Raw genomic sequence first — 10,322 nt, forward strand, 5'->3', positions numbered from 1 at the left:
GATGAAAGCGTACGTGAGGAAGCATGAAATTTTCAGTTCACCTATCCTGCGATGCCAGCACACAATGTTACGGCAGCTGGACAAGCTAGAAAGAGACATGAGCATAGTTCAAGCTTATATTGATCTTCGTGACAGAAACGAAGCATCAATCAACAGGCCTAGACCAATATCGATCGACAACGAGCCACCACCAGCGAGGAAAGCATGCATTACAGCAGAAGTTGATGAGCTTAAAGATGAGCTGTACGAGGCTATGGATGCTATGGAGAGGAGACTCACTGGGACCTGTGATACCATTGACTACACTGTTAACGAACGAGTTAACAGCCTCTGCAGAACTACTCGCCATATGAAGGACAATATACGTGCCCTGCAGTACCAAAGACAATGCTCACAGTCGATCGACACAGTAGATTCTGCGTCGACCGACAGACCCCTCAGCGAAATGACCGACGCGCATCTCGTAGCATCGATCGACAACGAGTCTTTAGCAGACCGAGATCAGTTTATTCTTGACAGGATCGATGCATTACAGAGTGAGCTGAAATTATTGTCCGTACATACCTACCAGACCATCGACAGGAAGGTTGACAACATCGAATACATTGAGAATTCTGTGAGGAAACTTCAAGATACAGTCCTCCAGATAGATAAGAACACTACAAGGGGCGAGGGTAAAGATAGCATAAAAAGATAGCGTTTTAGTCTAAAATGCAATCTTTGATATAACTCTTGTTTTACGACAGCGTTTTTTAATGTACATGTTATGTCTACTTTTTTCGGACCCTTTTATATGTTATAATATCTATTGTGTGGATGGAAAATAACCAAGTACTTAACCAAGTACTAGACAAGTCCAACAAGTACAAGAGGAAGTGCAAGGAGGTTTACATCCGGTCTACATGGTCCGAGATCAGAAGACTCAGTCAACCTTGAATCATCACCTTGACCAAGTCTTCATGTATGACATCAATGTAGTCAAGAGTAGTTAATGTGTAGATTTACTTCCTTGTAAAGCACTTGTAAACCCTTGTACAAACCACTATATAATGTGGTGTTGGCTAATGAGAAATACACACAACATTCCTCACAATTCACTCTCCACATTTCACACAGATTACAACACGTTATCAGCACGAGAAAACTCTCTCTACCTGAGCAGTCTCTCTTCACCGGAGCTCTCTTTTCCGGCCACAAAATCCTAATTTCAGGCGCAACTTTAAACCGCCGTATCTCTCAAACCCTGTGGATCCAGACGACGATCCACCTATCAATCTGAAGCCCAAGACGAGAAGAATCCGTTGCGGAAGACGGATTGTCGATCCGATCTCTGACGCGTCGTAAATCGCATAAACTATCCGCGCCGCCGACTCATGGTTTTTCCGGCCAGCTCCTCCACCTCTCTCTCAACAAGCTCATCCGTGGATCAGCTCTCTCTCATGGTAGTCCATTCAGATTCTTGTGGTGTAAAATGGTAAACTAATCTATCCATAAAATCTAAGAACACCATTATATCTGAAAAGAAATCTAAGGATCTATATGAATCCATAATATTAATCTTGTTTCTATGATCCATTGATCCATAAGAAACTTGATTCTGAATTATTTTGAATCCATAAAAGTTATAATTCTCTAAAGGTTCTAAGTATCTCAAACAGATTAAAATACCTAAAGATCTATATGAATCTTGTTTATAAAACTTATAAACCATAAACTATTAGAGATAGCTTAAACCTATGGATGCTTTGGCCAATTTACCAGATGTGATAAACATGAATGTATAATCTGGCCAAAACAAAATCCATGAATCCTTTTCTGTGCCACTTTCGGGCAGATCTCCCAAATTCAGTCAACCCAAAATAAAATCGAAATTAAAATCATTCATTGCATATCCTTGACCAATAATATTTATTTTGTATCTGTCAAGAGTTTTAAAACTTTTCTAAATGCAAAATCAGATTTTATAAACTGAAAATCGATTTTATAAATGCTTGCTTGATTTTATTAATTGCATATCTTTGACTGAAAATGTTTATAAAAGTTTTATAACATATAGTCTTGATTTTAAATTGATATGTCATAAGATAGAATAAATATGCATGAAATCATTTGATCATATAGGTTGATAGCTAAATAATTGAACCAACCTTGAATAGATTTCATATCATACTGAATATTGATCACATAAGTTGAAAGTTAATCTTGATCTTTTACCATGCTTGAAATTGATGATTAAATTATTTAGTAATCTTGTTGCATACTTGATTGCATCTGTTCATCTTGAATCATCTTGAACCAACTTTGAATGCAATTGTCATATTGTTTAAAATCTGACCATGCATAATTGTCATATTGCTAAGACTGATTTTATGTTTGCATATCATTGACAATCCTGATAATAGTTCATATAAATTAAAATGGTTCATATTGCTTGCATCTAAATGATTCTCATTGCTTGCATATAATTAGACCAAATCGTTTTTCATTTAAACTTAGCATGTTTGCTTTGATTGAAAGTATAAAACCTGTTTAAACCGATCAAACATGGATAAGTAAATTGTTAGATCATTCACATATCATGAACTGATCATTTCCATGCATCTTCTTGTCATATAGTTTTATTAAGAACTAAGCATGCTTGCTTATATAAGCAGCCTTGAAACCAAGTGATTAAAAAATCTAATTGAATTTGGTTTAGACATTTCCTGAAAATTATAAATTTTCTTGTCTTGGTTTACCCGGTAAAGGGGGGAAGGAATCAGTTATTATTTTATGATCTTTGAAAATCAAATATCCTTATGCATTAAGAATCACATATAAATTGCTTAGGTCCAATGCTTAGGACAGAACATACATCTGATTAGTTCTTGATCCATGCATTTATCATTCGACCATTGTGATTGGTTTTCATCCATATTGCTTGATCTCATTTAAAATAATGATTGATCCTTATTCAAATTCTAAAGGGCTTGGAAACCCTATATGAAATTATATACATATATATAATCAATTTAAATTTTATGATTAAAAGGATCACTAGATGCAATGATCAATTGATCATTTCTTAACGCATTTATATTATATGATTTGGGGGGAAAGCCTTATTAAATCATTATTAAATCATATAAATTAAATCATATAAATTATGGCTTGATGCTTGAAAGCAATGTTAAATATTCAGATGTTGAAAATCATCTTGAAATCTAAATCTTGGTGAATGTATCTAAATTTCTCACTTTTGAGATAGATACAAGGCGATTTTCTTAATCATACGCCATCACCTTACTGAAAGTCTCAATGATCAAAATCTCACTATTGAGAATCCTCTGGACCTTTGGATAGAACTGAAATCCAGATATGATCACCATAGTACGGTGCTATTACCAAAGGCCCTATATGATTTGAGGGACCTAAAGACCCAAGACTATAAGTCTGTGGATGAGTATAACTCGGCTCTATTCATGATAGTCTCAAAAGTTGAAACTGTGTGGAAAGACTATCACATATGCTGACATGTTAGAGAAGAAATTCTCTACATTCCACAAGCAATGTTTTGCTTCAGCAATAATACCGAGAAAAGGATTCCTCCACATATGCAAATTTAATCTCTTGTTTGTTGCTTGCTAAGCAAAACAATGAGTTACTCATGAGGAATAGTGAGATGAGACCTCCTGGATTTTAAGGCATTGTCTAAGGCATATACGGCCACAGAGCCAAATGAAAGAGTCAAACCATGGCTATGTAAAAGGCCATGGAAGATGGCAAGGGTGTGCGTGGATATCACCCACAGTCACTCCATAGTCGAGGCCGAGGCCAAGGTTATCAACCTAGCCGTGGGTATAAGTCCGATTTTAATACCCATGCCACGACCAAATCTGCTTGCTATCAGTGTGGGATGAATAATCATTGGGCCAACCGATGTAGAACTCCCAAACACTTTATTGAACTCTACCAGGAGAGCATAAAGGGATAAAACCCTATGACCCATTGGGTCCATCTAGATGGTGCGAATAATTTCGACCATGAGAATGATGATCAACTTGAATACGAGACTTCATATTGCCTTAAAGAGGCCAATTAGATTTTGACATCATTTTACTTTGTCTTTGTTCTCTATAGTGGACCAAGCCACATTACATTAAGAGACAAAAGATATTTGAGACAAAAGATATTTTATTCAAGGTCATGGCTAGTCCAACCTCATGATGCCTAAAGGCACACATCTGAAAATCTCTGATGCATTACATTCCCCATAAATCAATATGGAATTTATCAAAGTTTCAAAGACATTCATATGAATGGTCTATATATTGAAACTATGGGCAAAGGAAAGAAAGGATTCCTTATGATTTATGGAAATGCCCAAGGCCAAAGGAAAGTCCTAGAGACTATACCTAGTATATCTATAGGCCTTCATTAAGCCAAGATAAATATGATTGTGGGTTAAGTACCCCAAATCACTTTCCAAAGAGTTCAGAGAAGCCTTTAACATATGGCACGACATGCTCGGCCATCCAGGCTCTATTATGATGCATAAAATACTCTTGAACTCATTTGGACATTCCTTGAAAGAAAGGAAGTCCGACCAAGGCATTGCCTAAAAGGCATTATATTTACCCTATAAGTTCCATTGAATTAAGAAGAAAATATGGTTTCCAACGATGGGCAAAAAGAGAATAAGAGTACCTAAATTAAAATCGCCTAAGTAGTCGAGACTACATTCTCTATTGATCTAGAGATCAATATGATAATAGGCAAATAGCCAGGGCAATCATAATAGATTGACCCACAAAACTTATCACTTAGATGGCATTACCATACTTAGCCATCTGAATTATGATGCAAAGATTTAAAAGGGCACAAAAGCTATCCCATAAGATCTCACGTTTGTGCAATATATATCTATGCACAAGGGAATTTATTGTCCCAAGCACCACGAATTAGAGTATGTTCATGAGGGGGAGTGAGGACAAATCCCATGATACATGACCATACTAAAATCCGTGAAACATGGTCCACAACCATATTACATATTGGTTGAATTTATGATATTATGACCATTACCTATAAGGTTCAAAATCTAAAAGTCCATATGCTTGGGGACATCATGAGTTATAAAAGATTAACTTGCATCAGGCCATAGATATTATATCAGGCCATATAAGTGATAATAAATATTCCCACCTCAGACTAATACGGGTCATGAGTCCAGACATATATCATATTAAGATATTACGAATTAAGATATTAATATTGAATCCACCACAAATATATGTGCCATCTAAAGATCAGATGATCTTAGAATCTCATAATGAGGATTGGGGAATATATGTTGGATATATATTATGAATATACTTTCTCCATAAGATTAAAAGAAACCTTGAGCCAAAATGGGTGATTTAATCAGAGGCCAAGGAACAAGGATTACATAGAGTTTATGAATCCCAATATCCAACATTTGAAAGGAGAAGTAGTAAGCTGGTAAAGAATGGTATCAACCATCATTGTCTTGGCAAAGATCCTCGGACTAGAAAAGATTTATAGACGTCCATATGCTAAAAATGATAGCAAAATAAAATGCCAGACACATTGACCCTAGAAATAATGACTATGTCATCCCAACTTAGCACCAGACGGTTTTGATGTCTTAAAGACACAACCAAGTTGCTACAGAGTCTAATATAAGACCAAATATATGTTCCAAAAGGAACCTCAGAAATTAAAGAAAGGTGCAAAAGAAACCGAGGTCACAGATTGTCCAGACAAGGCTGGAATGGCTATGCCTAAGGTACCTACTAATGGCTTTCACAAGGCTAAGGTACCTACTATATAGCCTTGTGAAAGCCAAAGCTTTTCTCTCTCTCTGATTATCGTTTAGCTCAAAAGTGTATCTCTAATTCATTCCTTGCTTATTCTGTTTTGCAGGTACAAGTTTCAGACAGACAAGACATGGCTTTTTATCTTCCAAGAAGTGATATTGATGTAAGTTTTCATCTTTTCTTCTTTTTGTTTGATTGATTCCGTAATAGCATGTAGATTTGTAAGATGCTATAGACTTTTGTGTTCTGAAGAGATGTGATGTCTAAACCCTTTTTACCTTTGGATGTATAAAAAGGTTGTGATTCAGCAGAGAATGCTCAGCGTGATGCAGCAATGGATAGTGTTAGAAGTGTTATTCATTATATCTGGCCTGATTGCAAGGTGTCATATAGTCCTATGAAAAGCTTTAAGCTTTATCCTTGTGTAGAGTTTAATTCAAAAGTCTAATCTCTCTGTTACAGGTAGAAGTTCTTGGCTCATACAAAACATGTCTTTATCTTCCAACAAGTAATATCTATGTAAGTTGTTCATCTTTCTCATCTGTTTGGTAGTTAATTCTGTGATTCTTCTTCTTTTTTATCTTAAGAGTGAGCCTTAACATGTAGATGACTAAATATTTCTTTTAAGTCTCGTGTACCAATTATCATCTTTCTGTCGAGAAGAAAAACAGTATTTCATTTAATCTATAAGGTTAATTAATTTTACACATAGAAAGGCAAATCTTTTTTGATTCTCAGTTATTGATTCTTGATTAATTGCAGCTCATCTCAATGGTCTTAACCAAGCGGGATCTGATGGCCTCAAGGCTAAAAGTCCGGGGACGGTGAAGACTATGTATGAACAACCTCCTATTTTACACTTAAAACAATATGAATCTTTTGTTTCTTCATGTTCTTTTGTGTCTCTTGTTCAGCTGCTGAGAGGCAGAAGATGTTGGAAGACATAGAACGAGACTTCAAAGGTATATTCTCAACGTACCCTTCCTACTTGTAGCTGCTACAAAAGATATTGAACAACAAATCTGAGACAAGTTTTGATGTATTGTTACAACAAATCTGAGACAACTTTTGATGTATTGTTACAGCTGCTAAGAGACTGTATGCTTGAAGAAATTGAATGTGAATTCGAAGGTATCTTATTATCAAATGCAATAGAACCCAACTAAACGAGTTCACTGACGATGAATAACTGTTTTGTATTTAATCTTGTTTCAGCTGCTAAGAGAAGGTAGCAAAAGGGTGGGTCCTTAGCCTCAGAGACATTAGGTTTAAGAGTGGAGTAGTTCCAAGCTCCGGTGTGTGACTGGAAGACGGTGACGTTGGAGTAATCGTTGTGACTCGGTCGTAGTGTGGTGCGGCGTAAGGAGATAGAACTTTAGGTATAGAATTTTATGTGTAGGTTTAATTTTCAAATTTATTTTGGAAAAAAAATTGGTTTAGTTAAATTAGTTTGTATACCGGTCATAAATATGTAAACAATTTCAATATATAAATTTTGAAAATATTTTTATTTGTTTTTTTTTATAATAAAGCTATAATAGCAATTATTACCTGCTATTAGAAGTTATACAATTGCAAAACTAAGTAAACGCTATCGAACTGATACTTTACCATAGCACAAGCTAAGCGCTATCTAAAGTGTCAGAGAAAAGATTGCGTGAGAAGATACAGCGTTTGCCGTAACGTTGTGCTATCTTTTAATAGCGTTTTTCTCATGCTATATATGGGACGTTTTCTTGTAGTGGAAACAATTACGAGCGGATGATGCCACAAGAAGGTTCGTCGCCACATGGTTCAATAGTAGGAGACACAAGATTGATGATTATTGTCCGGCAATCAGCAGTTTATGCACCCCATGAGTCACTCACCTACCACAGTCAAGCTAAATGACTATAACAAAGCGTTGAGTGGGAGACAACCCACTATTATGTTTTCTTTTATTTTTCTTTATTTTATTTTAACTTTCAATTTTGCTTTTATTTTTTTTTCAGATTTATTTTGCATTTTTTATTAGATCCAAGTAGAATGGTAATTCCATCGACCGATATTCACCATTCATATCGCTCGACACCACACGACCATTACTAACGATCGACATATACCACTACGAATCGATCGACATCTTGTCGATCAGGTTTATTCATTCTAACTTGTTATATTAATTAATTATGTTTTATTTTATTTACCTAACCACCGGCTGTGTTACACTGGGACAGTGTAATTTAAGTATGTGGGGAGTTTATTAATATGTGTTTTTATTATGGTTTTCATTCAAATTGTTTTTCAAAATAATTTTTCGTATAAGTATTAAATAGGAACGTTGATATAGATTTATATTTGATTGTCTGACCACTCTTTAGCACCATCCTAGATTACTGATTGCAGATAGTACAAAAGATGCTAAAGTGGATCAACCTGTCACCTATATTCACTAGCTAAGATTGTTTGAAGGAACCAAAGCTGACCTCCAACACTAATACTGACTTATTTGCTTGTCTTGGGGCATGGAAATCACAGGATCGGAATCCTCCTACAAGTCTGGAAGGTAAAAAGTCTGTGTGTTTATGGTTCCCTTCCTTCTCTCTCTTGGGCATCTCGAGATCTAAGTTTATGTTATAAAAGATTGAAATGATTTCTTGAGAGGCAGAGGGGTATGAGTGAATCCTGCGACCACAGTATTCTAAATCTCAAGGATGATCACACATTGTGGAAACGAGGGATAGGTTGAGTACCGAACCCCATTATTCGCTACACTTTGCCAAACAAATGTATGAGTTACAATGCAAATGTCAATGAGATGGACTAGATGACATATGTGGCATCGAAACCTGTTTAAATTGAAACTAATAAGAGATTCAGAGAAGAGAGAAGAGGGGAGAAAGGGATCAGAGAAGACTACCTGTGCGTTCAGATACTTGTTTGAGTTGAATCCATGTGTCCTTTGATCGATACTCCCAAGGTAAAGCCTGCACTTTTATTTTATGTTAAGAAATAAGGTTAGTAGAGGGGAATGTCAGATGAGAATTGCTAAGTTGTTGACTATATGAATTTGGTTGCTAAGCTAGGATAAGGCATGATGAACTTCTGTGATTAGGATGTTTATACATGAATTGCAAACCCATAGAGTGATGACTTCAATATATTGAGTCTTTGCGTTCCTGCTATTTTCAAACATTTTCCAAAGACTACTGTTTTTGCTTGAGGACAAGCAAAGGTGTAAGTCTGGGGGAGTTGATATACCATGGATTTTACCCGTTTTTAACCATGGTATACTGGTATTTTATTTTTTTATTTAATCTGTTTTCTAGCATGTTAGGTATGTTTTCAGGTTTAGGAGCATTTTGTGAGAAAGTGATGTTTTTGGAGCATTTTGGAGTGCAAGAGATGATACACCCGAGTTGACCATTCAAGACTAAGTCGGAAGTCAACATTGCGATTATAATCGATCGATACTCATCCTGAGTTGTCGATCGATGTAGCTGAGAAGATCCGCGTACTAGAAAATTATAATCGATCGATACACATTCAGTGTTGTCGATCGATATCGAAGACGAAATGGTTTAGCCGAGTACTTCACCAAGACTTCATCAAATTACGAGATTGTCGTTGACGAGTTTTTAACCTAATGGAAATGCTTAAATATTCCTGCTAAGTGTCTTTTGACGGCAACCTTCGAAAGAAGCAAGCTTTTGACAACCTTCAAAGCAGAGAGTGTGAGAGAGAGACTAGAGTTTTATTTGTTTGAGAGATTGGAGAGATTTCTCATCTCCTTTTGTATTTCTACTTTATTCTATCTATGCAATTCTTTCATCTATCTATTGTTATGAATTGTTTAGCTATGTCTGAGTAGTCTACTTGTTAGATCTAGGGTTCAAATAGGTTTGTGGGATTAGCCCCAAACTATAATTGCTAAGTTGTGATACTCATCAAATGGATTGCACCCTATGCTTGTTTTAGATTAGCTAACTAGAACATAGATCACTAGGATCTTTGATTATCTTGAATTATCCATTTGAGCTTGCTTGTCTCCCGTTGAGAAGAACGACAGTTCCTCCTTGAGACATTGTGGTCATATTCGGCTCGCGCCTAGGCAGATCTAGAAGCCGTCGATCGATATCCCGACAGGTGAATCGATCGGCGCTGCGAAAGGTGTATCGCTCGATATCTCAAAAGGATATCGACCGACTCTTTTTCTGTGTCATCATGCGAAAGGTGTGGCCAGAGATCTAGATTATTTAACCAGTGATACTTCACTTGAGTTAAGCGGCTGAGATCTATAGTATCATGCAAAAAACTTGTTAAAGCATTTATAGAGATTATAATCTCCATTCCTGAATAGAAACCCCATGTCTAGCACTCTTTATCACATTTAAACAACCCATCATATTGTTAGTTAGAGCAACTACCTTGCTCATTTTAGGAATTGTTATTTTTATTTCTATCATATAAACCAACATTGCCTAGGATTGATTAGTAGGTTTTATTTAATTGGTTCCCTAGCTC

At 36.1% G+C, this 10,322-nt stretch overlaps 1 long non-coding RNA gene across 1 annotated transcript; it reads left to right on the plus strand.

The window, feature by feature from the left end:
• Positions 1-5,863: 5,863 nt before the first annotated feature.
• On the plus strand, positions 5,864-7,327 carry LOC130504412 (uncharacterized). The gene is made up of 7 exons (XR_008941249.1): positions 5,864-5,982; positions 6,116-6,201; positions 6,282-6,338; positions 6,582-6,654; positions 6,734-6,781; positions 6,905-6,950; positions 7,035-7,327. It is a non-coding gene; the product is annotated as an uncharacterized LOC130504412 (long non-coding RNA).
• The last annotated feature ends 2,995 nt before the right edge of the window (positions 7,328-10,322 follow it).

The sequence above is a fragment of the Raphanus sativus genome, unplaced genomic scaffold (assembly GCF_000801105.2).
Source record: "Raphanus sativus cultivar WK10039 unplaced genomic scaffold, ASM80110v3 Scaffold1556, whole genome shotgun sequence".
NCBI classification, from domain to species: domain Eukaryota; kingdom Viridiplantae; phylum Streptophyta; class Magnoliopsida; order Brassicales; family Brassicaceae; genus Raphanus; species Raphanus sativus.